This window comes from Garra rufa, chromosome 2 (genome assembly GCF_049309525.1).
Source record: "Garra rufa chromosome 2, GarRuf1.0, whole genome shotgun sequence".
Classification (NCBI taxonomy): Eukaryota; Metazoa; Chordata; class Actinopteri; order Cypriniformes; family Cyprinidae; genus Garra; species Garra rufa.
The window spans coordinates 18,889,783-18,912,200 of NC_133362.1; the positions used below are offsets into that span (position 1 = coordinate 18,889,783).

Sequence of the window (22,418 nt, forward strand, 5' to 3'; positions counted from 1 at the left end):
TATTAGATGAATAGAGGTAAAGGTGGATGGACGGGACCCTTTTTGAATGGGTTTATCATTATAAACTTATAAAGTTGTGTCTATGTATATACAGTGTGGAGGATGTGTGTGGGGTTAGCATTTGCCATCATTGTTGGGATCAAATTTTGCCCACAAGGATAGTACAACCTGTAATTACATGGCGGGGAACAGCTAATTGTCCCTATTAGCCAAAATGGCTTTAATAAAGCATATTTAAAAATGCCTTAAAAGGACAGTTCACCCAAAAAGGAAAATTCTGTCATTTACAGTACATCATTTACTTACCCTTATATCTATTAAAATTGTATGCTCAAACCTTGTTGTAATTGTTAAAATCTCCACATAAAACTAGGACCAATCCGTAAGTCGCAAAGACTTGAAACTTGGAGGGATGGTAGTATTTATTCCGGGGGCACTACAACGATTAAAAGTACGAAATTGCTCATAACTCCTAAACTGTTCGTCACAGACTCAAGTGTCTTATGTTGTTGAAATCCTTGGCTCAACAAAAGGCACACGTTGACAAAATTGTTGGGTATTTAGCTTGTTATTAAAATCCTACTTTTGCATACTTGTCCTAGGTTTTTCACCCGATTGGAACCGAACCAGTGCAGGAAGAATCTCTGAAGAGTGAATATCAATAATTATCAAAAAAAAGTTGAACTTTCGACTCTGTTGCAAAGAGACGCCAAAACATTCGAAAGGGGCGGGGCTAGCTTTTACTAAAACAGAGATAACTTTTGAACAGAATGATATATCTTCGCAAAACTCACCATGCATATGTAAGAGCTTCTAGAACCACTGCTGTCAGTCAAACCGTTTATTAAATGATTGAGAAAATGTAAAAAAAACTACCTTTGCGAGCTAGGTTTTTTGCTCAATCTAGAAAAATCGATTTTTTTTAAGGGTGTAAACAATTGTATATTGTTTTTTCACACATGCACATTATTCGTGTCATATGAAATACCTCCGCATTCCTAACAACTTTGCCTCTACAACCACTGCTGTAAATCAAACCGTTTGTAAAATTATTGAGAAAATGTAAAAAAAAAAAAAAAAAAAAAACTCTAGGTTTTTCAATCACTCTGGAAAACAAATCACTGCAGTACAATTCTCTAGACTCTCTAGGTCAATAAATATCAAAAAGATGTTGAAATTTACCCTTTGGGAAGGTATAACGGGGTTGTTTAGGTAGGTATAGGAAGGTATAAAGGGGACTGTTCAAATATAGCCTACAATGAAAAAAAAAAAGTATATTCTTGGCTCACGTCGGACAAAAGGCACTCTATTTTATTTTATTTTATTTTTTTTTACAAAATTTGGGGTATTTTGCATTTTCTGAAAAACTTACTCTTGCATACTTGTCCTAGATTTTTCGCCCGATCAAAACCAAACGAGTGCAAGAAGGATTCTCCGGAGAGTGAATAATTATTAAAAAAAAGTTGAACTTTTGAGTCTCTGTCGCAAAGGGATGCCAAAACGTTTAGAAAATGGGCTTGTCCAAATATACCCAAAAGCCTATAAAGCCTAAATGAAAACTCGAAACTTCACAAAACCTGGTGAGCACATGCGACAGGTGATTCTAAAGAAGCATGCAAAGTTCTAGGCAGATCGGACCACAGCTGGCACTATAACAGTCATAAAACGTTAAAAAACATAATATTTTTTATGATAAATTACCTGGATTTGCCAAAAATGCTTTTTGTTTTTAAATCATTGATTTTGACCACTACAGGCTTGATAAATAATATGTAGTGTCTTTTTTTCATATTTGCTTAAATGCCTTAAAGCGCTTGAACCCAGGTAATGGCTGCTTGCAGCTATAGTTATATTAAAATTTTGTTGTTGTTAATATTATATTAATATTAAATATATTGTTAAACTAAATTAGAAATTCACATTAAACCCCAAATGCACATTATTGATCTAATTGTAAACAGCTCAACCATGTATTTGTTGTTTTTCATTTAGACATAGTCATTTTTAATTTGAATGTCAACTGGATTTTCTGATGAAATGCCAGACTTCTCTGTAGTGATGTATGACACTTCTCCTATAATTTTGTCTATATCAACCCAGCCCCTTTGTACAATCAACTACACTCACATTCATATATGCCTCGATCCAAACAAAAAAGGTGCCTTTGTCATCTTTTTCACCCATGATGAGTTTGCATCTATGTCATCAGTAGAAAGGATCTATCACTAAATCTGTTACATGGCAACTTTAATACTGGAACATTTATTTTAAAATATAAAATACAAAAATGTTTCTGCAAGGGTTAGGATAAAGGTTAAGGGATAAAAAATATATATAAAAAGCTTAGCTTAAACAGTTGGAAGCCAAAAAAAAAAGTCCCCACTGTGATAGAATGTGCATGTTTGTGTGTAGCAGAGAGAACTGAATACATGCTAGATGGCAAGATAAATGTGAGTGTGTGTGGGCTGTGAGAGAAAAACAGTCAGGAGGTTCAACTCATGGATTTATTGACTGATTCCTGGACAGACAGACAAAGAATAATGTTGGTGTTTGTTGACACTGCCTGCAAAGTGAGCAACCAAAGACTGATGAGGAAAAAAACATCAATTCATTATTTATCTAAATTTCATCTGGTGTCTTTAGAGAAAGAGGAGTAGGAGAGAGAATGTTACACAGATGGACAGAACAATGAATAACTGATCATTTCAATTAACCTGTTTAGTGGTGCAGGAAGTGAAACTGTTGGGGAAATGATGGGAAGTCGCATTTAATTGCTCCATAGGACAGTGTGATTACTTGCTTCGGTACCCAGCTGACAAGAAGAGACAGTGAACAATCTTGCGGAAAAAAAAAGTGAAATAATGATACCGTACTCTGCTAGCATCTTGTCCTGACTGTGGATTCTTGAGCCATAGAGAAAGGACAAAAAATACAGAAGAGTCACATTGAGATCAATGATAACTTTTGAACACTATGCAGGTGTCTTATGAACTGCCTAGACTTGGCAAAGCATGAAATAGCAGTGCGGCTTTCGATACGAACACAGCCACAGGGATTCTGAGCACTGCTTTCTAAGATGCTGCTGGTTTTGGAAACGCAAACAGTAGGCAGGGCTTAACGGAAGTGGGATGGTGGATGGGCCGTATCTGTCAATGATAAAAACAAATAGGTGTCTTGTTTAGAAATGTTCAGGGCTGATTGATTACGTACATAATCGCTCTTTTTCCTGCATGTGTCTGTCTCCTACAGTTTACACTGGGAACCATTAATCCTTGATGATCAATGCAGTCTGACAGAGTCAACATGTCGCTCATTTTAAGCATGCACAAGCACGTAATGCACATGCAGAGTGTTTCTGCACTCTTAACCACTCAGAAAAAAAAAAAAAAGCTTGGTTAAAAACAACTCAGCGCTGGGTGAGATATGGACAAAGCCAGCGACTGGGTTGTTTTGACTCAATCTTTGGGTTAAATGCTTGACCCAATCTTCTGGGTGCTTTTAACTCAGCTATTGCTTAAAAGTTAATATATTTCTTGCTTAAAATGGACACGAAATAGGTTGGAAATTAACATTTTGTAATATGTTCAATCATTTCTGTTACGGTTAAGTTTAGGGGCACGGTTAGGTGTGGTCATTCGTACAAATTACTATGAATTTGATACCTAGTAAAATATATATGATTTTTCACAAATTGTATGAATTTGTAAAGTCATATAAATTTGTACAAATTAGCCACCTTGTCAAAAATGTATGAATTGTAGTGAAATTGGGTTGTGTATTACAGTCAAACCAGATATACTTTTTTAAAGTATTTTTTACTAGTGGGTGCAGGACACTATAGTTTTCATACAGTGAATTACCAGTAAAATTGATAAAAAATTGATACCAAAAATTATTTAGATACTTTCACCTGACCATGTTTTGCTCAAGTGTTTTTTCTTTAATTGCTAGTGTGACCTTTTTACACCACAGACTTTACAAAATATTGTCATACTATTTTATTTCATTACATTATTGATATACTATTATAGTGTTTGTTAATATTTTAATTTGTATCTTATTTTATATTTTAATACTTTATTTGTTAAATGTTTAGTAATTTTGCGTTTATTTGTTTTTTTATTCGTTTTTATTAATTTGTCTTTAGTATTTTTAGTTGGTATATTTAGTAGTTTATTAGTACTTTAAGTTAAACTAAAAAAAAAGAGAAAGGTTGCCTCATGAACTAGTTGAAATCAATTGTTTATTTAAATACAGTTGAAGTCAATAGTTTTCCCTTAATGATCCAAAGCTGTGTTTTTGTTTTTGTTTATTGATAGTTGTTCATGAGTCCATAGTTAATCCTGAATAGTTAAACTGACCACTGTTCTTTTGAAATATCCTTCAGATTCCACAAATTCTTTGGTTTTCAGCATTTTTGTGTATTTGAACTCTTTCCAACAATGATTGTATAATTCTGAGATCCATCTTTTCACACTGAGGACAACTGAGGGACTCATATGCAATGATGGCTCACTGATGCTTCGGAAGGGAAAACCATGGATTAAGAACCATGGGGTGTAAACTTTTTTGTACATTTTCTTATTTTGCCTAAATATCATATTTTTTCATTTAGTACTGCCCTTCAGAAGCTACAGAATATACTTACATGTTTCTCAGAAGACAAAATAGGTTAAATTTACCCTGATCTTCAAATTCAAAATGTTTTCACCCCCAAGCTCTTAATGCACCGTTTCCCTCTGGAGCATCAGTGAGCGTTTGAACCTTTTGTAATAGTTGGATCTCAAAATCATACAGTCATATTGAAAAGGATTCAAATACACAAAAATGCTGAAAAACCAACTAAAGAATTTATGGGACCTCAAGGATTTTTCTGAAGAACAGCGGGCGAGTTCTAAGGAACTCATGAACAACTATCACTAAACAAAACAAACAAAAAAACACGGCTGTGGATCATTCAGGTAACACAGTATTAAGAATCAAATGTATGTAAACTTTTGAATGGGGTCATTTTTATAAACTCAACTGTTATTTTCTCTTGTGGACTATATGCAAACGTCTCTTATGTGAAATATTTTATTCAGGTCAGTACTAAATAAAAAATAAAATGCATTTTGTATGATCCCTCTTATTTTGGTAAAATAATTAACATTTTGCAGATTCTGCAAGGTGTATGTAAACTTTTGACTTCAACTGTATATCTGTTTCAACCAACAAAAATGTGTTGTTGTTTTTTTAGTTTCAGTTAACAATAATAACCTTTATCACAGATTCATGTGTAGTTGAATTGGTTCAAATTGTTCAGTAACCAATTTTCAGTGTGTCAGTGCCGGACTACTTTTAAGTGTTAAAATGTTAGATGCTTTCTGAACCTCTGCCTTACTCTTGTCCGCCCCTCAAGTCTGAGTGGAGTGGCATCCCATAACCCTTTTCCAGATTGAGATCTGCATCTTCAGCCTTTTTCAAAGATTGCACTTGTGTCTGCCTTTGTGTGTGTGTGTGTGTGTGTGTGTGTGTGTGTGTGTGTGTGTGTGTGTAGGATGGTGGAAGGGCTTGCTCAGTTAAAGGTCATTTCTGGTTGTGAAAAAGGAACATTTTTAGTTTGATGTTATCCAGGGATGGACTGGGACTAAGAAACCGTCCAAGACCTTTACCAACCAAATACCAGACCACAAACCATAACTTCTCTATTATTTAGTTCATTTACAGGTATATTGATTTTGGCAATGTTTTGATATGCCTGAAAGAATATTTTTACACTACCATAAAAATGCAAAAAGCTTTTTGTCTGTTTTTGAAAAAAGTCTCTTCTGCTCACAAAGCCTGCATTTATTTGATTGAAACAAATACAGTAAAAACAGTAATATTGTGAAGTATTATTATAATTAAAATAACTTTTTTATTTTAATAGTATAATTTGGTAACACTTTATTTTAAGGTGTCCTTGTTACACGTAAGAGCACGGGTTTCATAGACAGGGCTTAGCCTAAACCAGGACTGGGCCATAGTTCAATTAAGAATTGAATTTTTGTTATTCTGCAAAAGGGGGGCCCAGCAGAAAAAGTTTGGGAACCACTGCACTAACAAGACACCTTAAAATAAAGTGTAACCTAAAATAAAATTTCTTTAAAAAAAGTTGAAAACAAACAATACGGCCCGGTTTCACAGACTGGGCTTAGGTTAAGCCAGGATTAGGCCATAGTTGAATTAGGACATTTAAGTAGTTTTTATAAATATATCTTAGTTAAAACAATAAATCTGACATATTTTTAGATCAGTCAGTGCAAGTTTCAGACTTACATTTTAGTCTGGGACTTGGCTTAAGTCTTGTCTATGAAACCGGGGGTACATCTGTTAAATGTCTAGGCTGAGAAATATATGTTATCTCTTAAAAATAAAGGTGCTTCACAATGCAATAGAAGAACGTTTTTTGTCTAAATGGTTCCATAAAGAACCTGAAGAACCTTTCTTTTTCACAAAAGGTTCTTTGTGGCAAAAGAAGGTTCTTCAGATTACAAAAAGGTAAGAAAGAGATGGTTCTTTAAAGAACCTTTGACTGAATGGTTCTTTGTGGAACCAAAAATGGTTCTTCTATGGAATCGATGTGAAGAACCTTTTAAAGCACCTTTATATTTAAGAGTGTTTTAAAACTTGTTTTAAAATCTAACAGATGTGGCCACATAGTTTTAAATGGGCTGGTGTGACAATGTTTCCCATTTAAATTTTTCCTTTAAAATCTTTGTGTACTTTGTTTCTCTTCTATCTACATTTAGCCTCATCCGCTGAACCGCAAGTTGACCAGCCCACATGGTAAAATTCCCGGTGCTTCCCATGGTCAGTCTCCGTCTTGTACTGATTGATTGGAATTCCCTCTTTGTCTAACCTCTGCCCATGAGGTCCACCTGTAATTGAACACACTATCCCATACCCTCTGCTGCATTGTGGGTAAGAAAATCATCAGTGGTTAAATTAAATGGAATATATACTTTTATTCAGCAAGGAAGTAATTAATTGATCAAAAGTGACAGTAAAGACGTTTACAATGTTTCATATTTCTATTTTAAATAAATGCAATCCTTTTTACAAAAATATTGAGCAGCACAACTGAATTCTTGAGCACCAAATCAGCATGATTTCTGAAGGATCATGTGAAACTAAAGACTAAGAAGTTGCTATATTTTACAATATCACAAAATAAATCCAGCCTTGGTAAGCATAAGAGACTTTTCTTGTACTGACCCCAAATGTTTAAAGCATGTACAGTATATTGTTGCCCTTTAGTTTCTTTTTTCTGGGTGTTTAAGTCATAAATTCAACATCTTCAATTCATATTTTTTCTCTAAATCTTCCATTATTTGTAGATCAGTTACTGTCTGCTCAAATGAATCATTTCCTTTTGGGAGCTACAGTGCATTGAATTTGGTTACAGAATTAGTGATGTCTCCTCGAGTGTCTTTTTTTTATTTGCTGGATTGGACTGAGATGGATTTGCTTAATCACAAGCCTAGACAAGTATTTGGGTGTCCTCTGAAGAGTTGACCTCATCCAACTCTCCATGCTGTCATTTATTGGTAGTGCTTCTTATGTGTGATTCACTTGTGCGATCTGAAATGGGCTTAAGGTAGGACAGCAGCAGCACATATGCGTTAATCAGAGAGCGATGTTGACAAAACACACAACCATAAATATGTGTGTTCATGTGTATAAGACACTCATGAATCACAGAGATTAATGCTGGGTAACAGAGCGAGAAGTTCAACCAATCACTCATATTGATTCACTTTTAATCTCTTTGACACACACAAGAAACCTCATGCTGTCCATTCTGTTCAAACTGATGTTAGATTAAAGCGGGAAGTATCATAACCAGGCAGAGGGATCAAGAGATTCTGTGTGTGTGCACTTGTGCAGCTATTTTTGTGAGGGCCGGTTTGAGTTTTAGTCCATCGGTCTGAGGACAAAGAGATTGAAGTGAGGACGTTTTGGGCGGTTCTCACTTTCTGAGCCCCCTTTTAAAGGCTTGTTTGAGGGTCAAGACTTGGTTTTAGGGATCAGGTTATAATTGGGTAAAGGTTAGGTTTAGGGTTAAGGGTTAAGGGTTTGGGTGAGGTACTTACTTCTGACGAGCAGTTTTGGGGTAGGAGCTAGCGATTGCATTGTGTCAATGAATGTTGTCATAAAGATAGCTGTATGTGTGTGTGTGGTGAGTTTGTCATTCATCTATGTTGTTTATTTGTGTGAGAATGTGTATTTTTTGTGTTGATCCTGAATTGCACAAGGAAGAAACATTTGAGAATTTTGCACTTGTAGACCTTTGTGTGGGTTTTTTGTTTTTCATGAATATGTGTGCACCAACATGTGAATTGAGGCAGAGTCTGTAGCTCGAGGAACTATGATTTTTTGCTTTTCTTTTTTTACAGTAGGTGTACATGTGTGTTTTTGTTTGCGCAGCTCCTTCAGGATTAAATTTGCCAACAGAATGTCCCAAAACCACCTTTGGGGACATCCAGGTCCTGAACTGGAAAAATTATTTATATAATAAATAATGGTAACGCTTTACAACAGGGTTCAATAGTTATTAATGCACTGTGAGTTAACAATAAACAACTGTATTTTTATTAACTGATGTTAACAAAGGTTAATAATAAATAATAACAATAAATGTATTGTTCATTGTTCGTTCATGTTAGTTAATACATTAATTAATTTTAACAAATGACACCTTATTGTAAAGTGTTACCTAAATAATATATACTACTGTTAAAAAAGATTGTGGTTAAGATTTTTAAAAATATATATTTTTGAAACTAAAGGTCATTGCACATTGAGTCCGAAATTTTCGTCCGTCATAAAAAAGTTAATATCAGGTTCGATTTTCTGCGTTGTCGCATTCGTAGCAAGCATTTTGATAGGAAAGGATGACGAATGCGGAAAAAAATAAAAAAACGGATACATAAATTTCGGACTCCGTGTGCAATGACTTTGAGGCTGCATTTAGTGACAAGATACACTACCAGACTAAAGTTTTTGAACACTAAGATTAATCATGTTTTAAAAAAAATTCTCTTCTGCTTGCTTCTGCCTGCATTTATTTAATCCAAAATACAGCAAAAGCAGTAATATTGTGATCAAAGCAACATTTTCCCCATCGTTACTCCTGTCTTGAGTGTCACATGATCCTTAAGAAATCATTCTATTACGCTGATTTGATGTTCATGAAACATTTTTATTATTATCAATATTTAAAACAGTTAAGTAAATTTTTTCAGGATTCTTTGATGAAAATATACACTATACCATTTCAAAGCTTGAAGTCAGTATCTTTTTTTTATTTAGCAAGGATGCTTTAAATTGATCAAAACTGATGATAAAGACATTTATAATGTTACAAAAATTCAGCAATGAAATCTGAAAAATTCTACTGTTTTCAACATAATAATAAAAATAAATGTTTTTTTTTTTTTTAGCATGAAATCAGAATATGAGAGTGATTTTTGAAGGATCATGTGACTGGAGAAATTATGCTAAAAATCCAGCTTTGAAATCACAGGAATGTATGACATTTTAAAATATATTCAAATACAAAAGAGTTGTTTTAAATAGTAAAAGTATTTCAAAGATTTACTGTTTTTGCTGTATTTTGGATCAAATAAATGCAGTCTTGGTGAGCAGAAGAGCTTCTTTAAAAATTTACATTAAAACATTAGAAATCTTACTGTTCAAAAACTTTTGACTGACAGTGTATACTACTGTTAAATAATATTTGTGGTTGATTTTTAAAATATTTTTGAAACCAAGGCTGCATTTATTCACAATATATAACATTATGACAAAAATACAGTACAAACGGTAATATTATTACAATTTAGAACAATTGTTTCCTATTTTAGTGTATTTTAAAATGCAATTTAGTCAGCATCATTACTGCAGACTTTAGTGTCACATGATCCTTCAGAAATCATTCTAATATGCTGATTTGCTGTTCAAGAAATATGCTGATTTGATGAATAAGAAATATTTCTTATTATCAATGTGAAAAGTTGAGCCGCTTAATAACTTTTGTGGAAAGTTCGACACATCTTTTTTTCAGGATTCTCTGAAAATTGTAAAACAACAGCATTTACTTTAAATAAAAATGTTATGCAACGCTTTTGATCAATTTAATGCGTCATTGCTAAATAGAACTATTAATAAAAAGGAACTGGATTAGGTCACGGTCCAGGATGAATTCACATCTGAAACTCTGTGAACTAACAGCTTTTGTGTGTTGTCAGAATGCGTACAACCCACCGTAACACAGGTCCAAATTTTCTAAAAATTCTAAAACACATAAAAAATAAATTTTAAGGTCAGAATTATTCTCTAGTCATTATACTTGACTTTATACAAAAACAATAAAGGCTATGTCCTAATTTAGGTAAATGTGTGAGTTTTGGGGATGCACAAGCCCTTATTATCATGAGAGTAAAATAAAGGAGAAGAGTCTTATCACATAGAAACAGGTGTGAAAATGACAGTGTGGGGGCGGAAGCACTCCCGCACACACACACACACACACACACACACACACACACTGTGAGCAAGCTTTGAAGCCGTTCTGCCTGCAGGCTGTCTGTCCGCCCTGATGCACATTTATTTCTTGGTAGCAAGTGGTCTGATTGGTGTTTATGTGTGTGTATGACAGGGTTTTTCTTCCTCTTATGCTTTATATTCAGACCGAGTCAAATAAGATTTGCGTAAAATCTTCTTTAGAGAATCTAAGCCCATTACTAAAGACCAGACGGGCATACAAAAGTCTGAGAACACTAGTGAAAATCCTTCTCTGTTACAATCTTTTCTAAGTAGATTAGCATGAGCATTTGAGTGAAAAGTTGAAGTGAAAATGTTTTAATGAATTACAAAAGGTCTCAGTATTTGTATAGTATAACTTGTTTTAAAAATATATGTTTTTACTTAAAAACTATTTAAAAAAGAGGTTTTCAACAAACTGATCACCAATTCGAAACCATGCAGAAATCAACAAGTGTGTTTGGACATACCTGATGCTTATGGTCTCCTGCTGTCTTTCGAGTGAGATCCGGGAGCAGCAGGTCTCTGAGGGAGCATTTGTTGGCTCAACGGTGTGCGAATATCTTTTTATGGGTACCGGCAGATCCCTGGTGTATCTGAGCCTTTTGTGTGTGTGTGTGTGTGTGTGTGTGTGTGTGTGTGTGTGTGTGTGTGTGTGTGTGGTCTGGTATTCATCACGTTGTGGGGACCAAATGTCCCCATAAGGATAGGAATACCAGTAGATTTTGACCTTGTGGGGACATTTCTCAGGTCCCCATGAGGAAACAGGCTTATAAATCATGCACAATGAGTTTTTTTGATGAAGTAAAAGTATGCACAATCTCCTGTGAGGGCTAGGTTTAGGTGTAGGGTAGGGTTAGGGCGATAGAAAGTACGGTTTGTACAGTATAAAAACCATTACGCCTATGGAATGTCCCCATAAAACATGTAAACCAGTGTGTGTGTGTGTGTGTGTGTGTGTGTGTGTGTGTGTGTGTGTGTGTGTGTGTGTGTGTGTGTGTGTGTTTGTGTGTGTGTGTGTGTACCTGGTATTCATCACGTTGTGGGGACCAAATGTCCCCACAAGGATAGGAATACCAGTAGATTTTGACCTTGTGGGGACATTTCTCAGGTCCCCATGAGGAAACAGGCTTATAAATCATGCACAATGAGTTTTTTTGAGGAAGTAAAAGTATGCACAATCTCCTGTGAGGGCTAGGTTTAGGTGTAGGGTAGGTGTAGGGCGATAGAAAATATGGTTTGTACAGTATGAAAACCATTATGCCTATGGAATGTCCCCATAAAACATGTAAACCCAACATGTGTGTGTGTGTGTGTGTGTGTGTGTGTGTGTAAACTCCTGCTGCTCCAACCGAGTGTGTAGCTGTGATCATTCAGCAGAGCCCTGAGTAGACAGCATAGGCTCAGATACACAATACAGTATATAAACGACACAATGGGACACACATATCTCTCAATCTCACTCTCGATATGATGTCTTAGCCCTGTAGAGTGTTTTGTTTGTGTGCATCTCACATTTCCTCTTTTTTCCATCAGACAGACTGCCATGTTTCCCCTGCACTGTAACACTGCAGCAACGCAGCAGTAAGTCAATACTGGCTGTTTGGCAGCACATTTTTTCAACTTTCCAACACTTTTTAAACTTTAAAAAATGTCTGTATCAGTCAGTAGTAGTAAGTGGATTTTTCTTGGATCTAAAGAAGATTTTTTTTAAATTAGCCTTGTTTTACTCTAGTGTTTTTAAACAGATAGCTCACCCAAAATGAAAATTCTGTTATTAATTACTCACCCTCATGTTGTTCCAAACTTGCAAGACCTTCGTTCATCTTCGGAACACAAATTAAGATATTTTTGATAAAAGTTTGACCCTGCATATGTAACAGAGGCCAGCTAGTAGGTGCTGTGTGGGTAAACCTCACTCCCCTGATCTCAAGAGACGCACTAGTGACAGATGATAGAAGTTGCAGCCTTTTAGCCTCCTTGTTAGTGCGTCCGCATCCCGTGCCGGAGACCTGGGTTCGAGACCCGCTCGGAGCAGGTGCGGTAGGACCCGGGTGTGAGGGGTTACACATAGACAGCAACGCAGTGTTAATTTTGACAGCAAATTTTGATTTAGTCTTGCTCAGTCTTTTGACTAAAATGCCATTTAGTTTTAGTAAAATTTCAGTCATCGGAATTGTTTTAGTTTTAGTCTAGTTTTAGTTGACTAAATATACGATTTTAGTCGACTAAATCTACAGTAGATTTAGTTGGCTAAAATCGAATTGGTTTAGAAACAGTGTAATGCATTTATTAGGCATTTCTCATTGTATAGGCTTGATATTAAGGTTTTATTATGATAGACAGATTTAACTGCTGTGACACACAACGTCTTTATATTAAAATTGAATGAAACCACTTCTCATGAAGAAACAAAAACATGGTCTTCTTTTCAGTGAAATACCAATAGTTATACATCTGCTTCTTTCGAGCAGACATATTTATTTATGTAAATCAATTTTGATTAATCTTTATTAGGGCTACTAAAGTGATTCAGTTAAGAGCAGTGAGTGATTTTTCTGTATTTCTTTTGTTACTTGATTAACATCAACATCAAGACAATAGCAACTAAATTAGGCTTTAAAACCGGATGCAATGTACTGATGCACGTCCAATATTCTCCAAACTGTTTACTTTCACATAAGACGTAACCGAATATGTTTACGTGAATACTCGTCAAAACTGACAATTCAACATAATTTTTTGTGTATTTCTACGTTCATGAGAGAGACGCGAGAGAGTAACTTACTCTTGTGCTGTGTGAGAGGCACTGCTTCTGTGTCTGCGCTCGTTAACCGGACCGAATAGGGTTCTCTTTTGCATCGTCAAATTTATCCATATAACTCCTTTCCTCTTACTTCCAGATATTGACATTGTTGAACGTTTTATAGGATATGTACCAGTTCAAATGTGTGAATCTAATGTCCTAACCAGGCAGCAGATTCGTTCTAAATGAATCTCTTCCTAAATCGTCCCTGACTAACATTTTAACCTCGGTTTTATTCGTTTAAAAAAATTTCAGTAGATTTTCATCATAGTTTTTGTCATTCAAAACGAGTTTACGTCTCGTTTTCGTCTCGTTTTCGTCTGTGAAAAAATGTTGTTGACAAAAATTATGATAAATTATTTGTCAACGAAATTAACACTGCAACAACGTATTAATTAGTGACAGAATTTTCATTTTTGGGTAAACTATCCCTTTAATCATTGATGGTTTGGTTTGCTACTGCAGAAGAATAGTATGAACTAATTGTGGCGCAGTCCATGGACGAAAATCCATGAAACGCATTATAAGACAGTTTTCCAAGGCTGTATTATATATTAATCCCATTTAAAAATCACAATAAAGCATAATACTGGCGTGAATTCACAAACAAATAAATACATGCAGTGCTGGTTTAATATACAGTATACGAACTGTTATCATTTACATGTGTAGAGCATCTCAAACTCCATCTCTGCATGTTGCTGTGAGTTTGAGTTTATTATAACTGTTCATCGCGATTTCAAAATAAAAGTTTCCCTCACTCTTTGTTCACACGTTTTGTTTTCCACATTCAAGAAATAACAGTGGCTGTAGCATTTCTGCCCTAAAGAAATGGCTAAATATTAAAGCTTAAGTGGACAGTTGACATAAATGTTGTTTAGTCAATATTAAACAAGGATTAAATCATGTATGCAAGTGTAAAAACGTCAGGCCGTTGGTGCCCTCAGCAGTCATTTGTTATAAAGCGTAATGTACCTTAGCTATATCGTTAATACATATGCACTTTAAACATTTTGTTCAATAAAACCATATGATAACTTGCTTTTGATACTTTATTAGAGCTTATTCTTATTGCCTCATAGCTATTATATATGTATTTTAAGTAGTTTTAAAGGTCATTGTTCACTTAGGTCTATATTGCTACAAAAAAATTAATTAGGTAAACTAATTGTTATAATTCATCAGAATAACCAACTGCTTACTCTATTACAAAAATAACCATTAGTGACAGCCCTATTACGAATAGTTAGAAAGAAGTGAAGTATAGTATTTTCTTATAAAACATAATTTTTCATGATATCTGGTTAGATGTTCTTACCCATGTTACATGTTACAGTGATTTTTACCATAGCTAAGGGTCTTATAACATAAGTGTTGTCACAGTTTTGTGGTGAACTGGTTGTAAATTGAATTTGTACAATCTAATTTGTGTGTTTTAGATCGGGGGTTCCTCTCATTACTGAAACCCTTAGTGGAAACAGAGCGAAGTGTTACAGAATGCTTTTCTGTCTTCGCTTTCTTTCAGTTTGTGTGTTGCTTGATGCTTTAGCTTCTTTTGGAAGTATTTAAGTACTATTGGAACTGTCAGTTTTATCACTTTTAGAATTTTAAATGGATTGATTTATAGAAATTCCTCCTGACAGTTACTTCTTAGGTCATTTGTCTTGAGGTGATTTAATAGAGTATCTACTGTGGTTGGATGTTCAACATTGCATTAGACCCACACAGCACTTTTACTGTTCAGGGTCTGTCAGTCAAATTGAATTAGAGTCTCTTTATCTCTTGTTGGAAAGCCAAATCAGATTTACTGATGTTGTATTTAAATATTTATCAGATTCTTGCCCTAAGAAACATCAGCCATTAATCACAGTTACATATGCAACATGCAAAATAATCTCCAGCTGAGATGACTGTAAAAACTCAAATAGCATTTCAATGCTCTAACCCCCCTGTCAGCTCTGTTGTGTACCTATCAACAAAAACATCCTGTGTTTATCATTGTCATCTCTTATCTCTCTCTCTATTGCTCTTGCTTTCTCTACATGACTTTACAATTGTGTGTTTGTTTGTGCATGTGTGTGTGTGTGTATGTGTATGATTGGTTGCATCCTCTTTCTACTTAACTGCCATCATCTAATGTTATTTTTTCAGTCTCGGTGCGTGTGTGTGTGCGAGATTCTTTGTGTGTGCGTCTGTCATTTTCTCACCTAATGAGGGCTTGTTTTTTCAGTTCCCATAGTAACGTCAAGATAATGATGCCTCTGTGTCTTGTCAAGACGTCTGACAACACGGTGGGTTGTCTGTGACATCCCTACTTACACGCAATGTGGGAAATGTCCCATGCGAGCTTGTGAGCTGCACCACCTCAGTCAAGGTTGAAGAAACTAGAGGAACTTTAATATATTGGAGTCTGTTAAAAAGACAAAATGGGAACAGATAGAAAGTTACAATGAGGGAGTGAGAGAGACAGGTATTTTTCTTGTTAGGTGTAGTTATAGTAGAAAACTTGCTTGTTTAAATCATGACAGCTCTCAGTCTCTGTGGTAACTCCAGACTTTATAGCAGCGTTCGCTACAGTTTCTACCAACACAAAAAAACAGCAAAGTATTTTATTCTTTTTTCACACTAATTATGATTACAGGGGCTGATTATGAATTCATAAAGAGTAAACTGATACATTTTGACATTTGCTTACATTCTAAAAAATGCTGGGTTAAAAACCCACCGCTGGGTGAAATATGGACAAATTCAGCAGTTTTCTGGGTAGTTTTATTTAGGGCGAGACACTGCAGGTGAATAGGGTAAAAAGATTAACTAATAGTTATCACCTTACTTACCCAGTTCTAAAATGTTAGGTTTAAATATGCAAATGAGGCATTATTTAATGAAATATACGCTAATTTGGGTACACTTCTAGTACAAAAATCGAAACACTGGATGAAGTCAGTTTCAAAATTCTTTTTTTTTTTTTTTTGACATATTAGAGTCAAATGTTTTTTACAGGGAAATTTTGGGTATCTCATTTTTGTCACACCAAAATGCAGAAAATACAGATATTCCGAAAAAAAAAAAATATATATATATAGTTTTTTTTTTTTTTTTTTTTTTTTTTTTATTTACAGATTTTTGGGGAATAAAATGTATAAAATCAAGCAAATTATATTCAAATCCCTCTGTAAAAACCTTCAGGATATAGAAACGAATAAAAATGTAAAGTTTGGTGAAGTGGAGATTTATGGCTCAGTGTAGGATAAAAACTCATTTAGTGAAAACAGCATTTAAAAATATGTATTGCAATTGAAATCTATTGACACAAATAGATAGTGCCAAAAAAGAAACACTTAACAGTGTCTTTTAGATGTTTTCTTTCCACTAGTCTGAAAAAATACTTCATGAAAAACCAAAAAGCCCAAAATCAAAACTTTACAAGTGCATGAAAAAACAGTGTTTTGACTGCAGTGTCTTCTCTTAACTCAACTATTGCTTAAAAATGACTATATTTCTTTCTTAAAATGAACCCAAAATAGGTTGGAAATGAACATTATGTTCAATAAATGAATATTAATTGCATATTAATATACAATTAATATTAGTAAGTTAATAAGTTAAATAAATAATTATTAAATAATAAACTTTTTTAAAATAGCTTATTAATAAAAGTTCACCTTTTGAGTATTGCTGATGCCAAATATGTGCCTGATTTTTAGGTTAGAACCTATTTTGGGTTCATTTTAAGCCGCCATATAGTAATTTTTAAACAACAGTTCAGTTAAATAAAACTATACCCAGAAGGTTGGGTTAAACATTTGACCCAACAGATATTTTACCCAGCATTTAAAAACAAAAATATAAACTTAAATGTCTAAGTTTAAATGTCTGTAGTGGTTGTATGTCAGCTTTTCAAAAAATAAAAAAAATAATAAAAACCTGAGCAATGAATATCTGGGGAACAAGTTGAAGACTTGTTTTTTGAGTTTAACTTAAAGTTAAAGAAAGAAACTGAAAAATGTCTTTCAGTTTGAGAAACATAAATGTAACACCAGTTGTACAATGAATTAGCTTAAAAAAACTAATAGGCCTATTAGATGGCTCAAAACGTTTAATTAAAACTTCAACCAAACAACCAGACATGAAAGCAAAGGAGAGAATGAATCTGCTGGGGGACAAAAGGGCAAAAATTGAGTTGACCAAAAATCATGATGTACAATATGCAGAAAACAAGCATCTGAGAGACATAATGAAAGAGTAATGAGAGACAAAAGAAATCACCCTCTCTTGTCTTCTTGCTCTGTTTTTTTTAAACTCATCTCTCATTTATATTCAACCCAGTCGTCAACAGACAAACACACAGTCCATTCACACAGTTGAGCTGCTCATACTGATCTAACATCAGAGAACAAACGCTTTCATCAACACACCTGATATGAAACACTGTGACAGTCCGTTTTGTTGTAAATTAACAGACGTTCAGGGACGACGGGTTGTTTGTCAGTGCCCACAGGCAGAGATAGTGGTCTATTCACAGGAGAATCTAGTGGCGATTTAAATGCACGCTCACGCATGCACAAAAGACGAGGGAACATCATCCCCTGAGTGAATCTTTCATGGTTCTCCTCTTTATTCCTCCTAAATAAAACTCGCTGCTGAAATATTGACGCTGTAACTTTACAGAGCTCCAGTTCTCTCCTCTAAACCCTCAATAATGCTCCTTGAGATTCTCAGCAACCCTTGAAAGACTTTTTCTCCTGACTCATTCACTTCTTCAAAGCACTTTTTTCTCGAGAAAAGAAAGTATGACTGTATAGCTGAGACTTTGTATAGGGGCAGGTGGGTCACTGGCTTGCAGCTTTATAAACCGTGCCTGTTCTGTGACCTTTGAAGTCCTTTTTGGATTTTTTAGTATTTATAATTTGATTTTTTTGCTCCAAAATGGAAATGTTACATCATTCTAAACCCATATGATTTTCTTTTTTCCATGCAACATCTTTTCTGCGTTGCACCATCAGTTGAAGCAATTATAAATAAGTTGAAATCACTTTTATATGCTACAGTTCAAAAGTTTTGGGTCAGTAAAATAAAAAAATAAAAATTTTTTTTTTAAAGAAATTAATACTAGTAATTTCTGAAGGATCATGTGACATCATGTTTTTTTTTTTATTTAGTACTAAACTGAATAAGATATTTTACATAAAATATATTTACTTATAGCCCACAAGAAGAAAATAATAGTCGAATTTATAAAAATTACCCTGTTCAAAAGTTTACATACACTTTATTCTTAATACAGTGTTGTTACATGATTGATCCACAGCTGTGTGTTTTTGTTTAGTGATAGTTGTTTATGAGTCCCTTGTTTGTCCTGAACAATTAAATTGCCTGCTGTTCTTCAGAAAAAAAAACCTTCAGGTTCCACAAATTCTTTGGTTTTCCAGCATTTTTGTGTATTTGATCTCTTTCTAACAATGAATGTATGATTTTGAGATCCATCTTTTCACTTTTCACACTGAGGACAACTGCGGGACTCATATGCAATTATTACAGAAGGTTAAAACGCTCACTGATCCCCCAAAAAGAAAAAAACTATGCATTAAGAGCCAGGGGTGTAAACTTTTGAACAGAAGACAAAATAAGTTAAATATACCCCTGGCTCCTAATGCATTGTGTTTCCTTCTGGAGCATCTGGTCCCTCAGTTGTCCTCAGTGTGAAAAGATATGTACTATATGTAAACATCTTTTATGTGAAATATCTGATTTAAGCCAGTATTAAACAAAAAATAACATGGATTTTGTATGATCCCTCTTATTTTGGTAAAATAATTAACATTTTGCAAATTCTGGAAGGTGTATGTAAACTTTTGAATTCAACTGTATTAAAAAAATTTTTTTAATCAACTAAATGCATCCTTGGTGAGTATAAGTAAATATCAACAACATTAACAATCTTAACAACCCCAAACTTTTGATCAATAATGTATATGACTACCATCCTGCTAAGATAACACTACAAGTTGTGAGTGTGTGTACAAATATAAAGAATTCATGGGAAAAAAACTATTTTGCAAGTACAATTTCACATCTGGTATCATCTGAATCAGCAGGCTTCCGTCTTTGTCATCCTGTACAACAAAAAAACAGGGTTATACACGTCGAAACAAAATCTCCCTTGCTTCAGCAAAAAGCAGTGTGGTGTGTTTGATCTCTCCGTGACATTTGAGAGAAGCTGTTATAATAAGGGTTTATGAATGAGAGCTCATGTTGTTTTCTCTCTGTCTCTGAACATCCTGCAGGCTGAAAAACAACCTCATTCTCTGCACAACAAACAAATGAAAGGCACAGTGTGTGGAGAGCAAGCCGAGTGAATCCATAAAGCCACCCTCTTGACAGTAAGTCTCGAATGCTCTTTGAAGTATATGCTGTGTTTTTGTGTTAAGAATAACAAAAGTCCGTTCACTTTGGCTTCTATAAAACTGGTTAAAATGGGATTTCATTTAAATTCATTTAAAGGAGACGTATTATGCCCCTTTTTACAAAATGTAAGTTAGTGTCCTCAGAATGTGTCTGTGAAGTATCAGCTCACAGATCATTTATTATATCATTTTGAAAATGCATATTTTGAATGGAAGCAGAAACACATTGTTTTTGTGTATGGCTCTTCAAATGCAAATGAGCTACTGCTCCCCGCCCCCTTTTCCAGAATAGCGCTGTGCATTTACAGCTCATACCTCAGATACTCTGCTAAAAAAAATCTGTTTGGGTTTGATTATCCTGTATATCACGCTGAAATCATGTATTTTAAAGCAATAATAGTTTAAACTTTTGATTTTATGGTTTTCTGAGTGCACACATCCAAAGCATGCTCACAGAAAGCAGCTTTCACATGTACTAAACTAAGTTCTTTTTCATGTCTTATTGCGCTTAAACTGTCAAATACACACAAATTTATGTTAAAAACACACAAGTTACAAAAACAGTCAGTTATGTCTGTAAAGGTAAACAGCTGGGAAAGAAATTGCATGTTTATATTACATCTATGTGGCAGCAGTGTAATATACAGTAAATAAATTGAAAAATCCACTACTCTCTTGTCTCATCTGAGTCTGGGACTCTAAATAGTGTTCTGTGCAGCCAGTGACAGAACAGTTAGCATGCTTTGCTCAAATTCTGCGGTTGTCACTTGCAAAAACAAAATGACAGTGCAGTGGGTGTAAACATGTAGATTAAGGGGTGTTAATATTATAATAAGATCCCCTTCTACGCCACAAGAGCAGCGAAATCTGAAAGGTAAATTTTTTCACAAGCTGGCAGAGAATTGCTTACCAAAAAAAAGTTACTGGGTTGTTCTTTCTCACATTTTCTGGGTTGGTAGATGCACCAGAGACACGATTATAGCACTTAAACACAGAAAATATGAAATATTTGGCCGTTAATCACTGAAAATCTTAATTTAACTTTGTCACCTACTTTTTAAATTCAGGATAATGGTGGTTTATGTTTGATTTGAGTCTGTGAGTGGGATACGAATCAATGAAGACCATGCAGATCGGATCAATTCTAATTAGCTGTCTGGCGATTTTCTGTATTGCAAGGCCACTAAGCAGCTGGGCATTTTAATCACATATCTCAAAGTGGCCGACTGAAAGTGACCTTTGAAAAAGAGCGGTAAGTGCTCGCTTTTAGCTCTAAACATGCTTGAGTAGTAAACTAGAATGAACATCACTGAACCATGAACGGAAAAATCATATCTTTCTTCCCTTTTCCATTTTTTTGGTCATACTTAAAGATCAGTCTCTCCTCACAGTGTAGAAGTGTATGTTCTTTGTGGAAGTGTATCAGACTTAAATGTCAAAAGGCTGTTAAAATGATATGGGGAAAAGACTGTAATCGCTATAATTCTCCTTCTTCTTCTAGGCCTTTCTCTCCGCATTCCTGTTCTACTTTATTCTCTTTTTTCCCTCCATTTCCTCTTCGTCTTTAATGTCACTGTATAAAGTCAGCATTAAAGATGCACCAGTCAGCCAGAAGCTAACGAAGCCTCTCTCTCTCTCCCTCTCTACAAGTAACTAAAAAGATGTACACAAAATTAAGGGAAAATAAATGAGCTTCTCCACAGTACCAACAGCCAGAGGGGCCGGACAGAGCTGCTCTTGTAGTTCAGTGATGATAAGAAGAAGAAAAACAGGCAGAGAAACACACAAGGGCTGTTCTTTACTCCAGTTTTGGGGAAGCTGCTTTAAAATATGAACAGCTTGTAGCTTAACAAGTTTCAAAGTAGGTACACTACTGTAGTGCAGCTTCTTTTTGCCAAAAATATGCTACTGAAATGTATCATTTAATCAAGGCTGTTGTGTCTAGCTAGTACCTTGCTGCTAGAAAAACTACACTATTCTCAAAACAGCTGCATCATGCAAGCGGTGACATCAGGTCAGCGAAACACTATATACTTCATATCAAGTTTCAAAAGTTCATATTTCACATTTTTCAGATCATATTTCTCTCTCATTCTCACCTCTCTGTCTCTTCTTCAGCCTCACATAGACACTTTCAGCCTCCCCTATTCATAATTCAGTTCTGCCCCATATTCCCCCTAGTATTAATAGATTTAAGTCAGCCGTTACTGCTGATCCACGTTCAGTTATTTCTTGTGTGATATTCACTTGTTCAAACTGTTTGTAAAACAGTCCGCTTTTCACTGGAAGTTCCTGTGTGGCATCCACATGGAACTTCCTGTCATTCTAGCCACATTGCTGCACTGATTACTGACTCAGCAGTGTAACAACATCAGCTTGGTATCAAAGCTCAGAAACGCAATACCACCTTTTTATGTCTCCTGGATGACCTGTTCAGAAAAATTGCTTTCCTATTTTCGTCTCAGTGGCTGATAAATGTGTTAATGAGAACCTTTTTTCAAGTGGGTTGTGGGAAGATTCTAAAGCTTTATTGCATGTTTTAGTGTTAGCAAGTCCTAACTTACATAAATTAGCAACACTAAAATTAGTTCTATTAATTAACAGTAAAATTAACTATACACTCTTAAAAATAAAGA

At 34.8% G+C, this 22,418-nt stretch overlaps 1 protein-coding gene across 1 annotated transcript in view; it reads left to right on the top strand.

The window, feature by feature from the left end:
* Positions 1–19,656: 19,656 nt before the first annotated feature.
* Positions 19,657–22,418, top strand: part of LOC141326412 (ciliary microtubule inner protein 5-like) — a 49,765-nt gene continuing 47,003 nt past the window's right edge. Inside the window, exon 1 of the mRNA XM_073835161.1 lies at positions 19,657–19,758. The gene's annotated coding sequence lies outside the window, so the exon portion shown is untranslated. The remainder of the gene's footprint in view (positions 19,759–22,418) is intronic.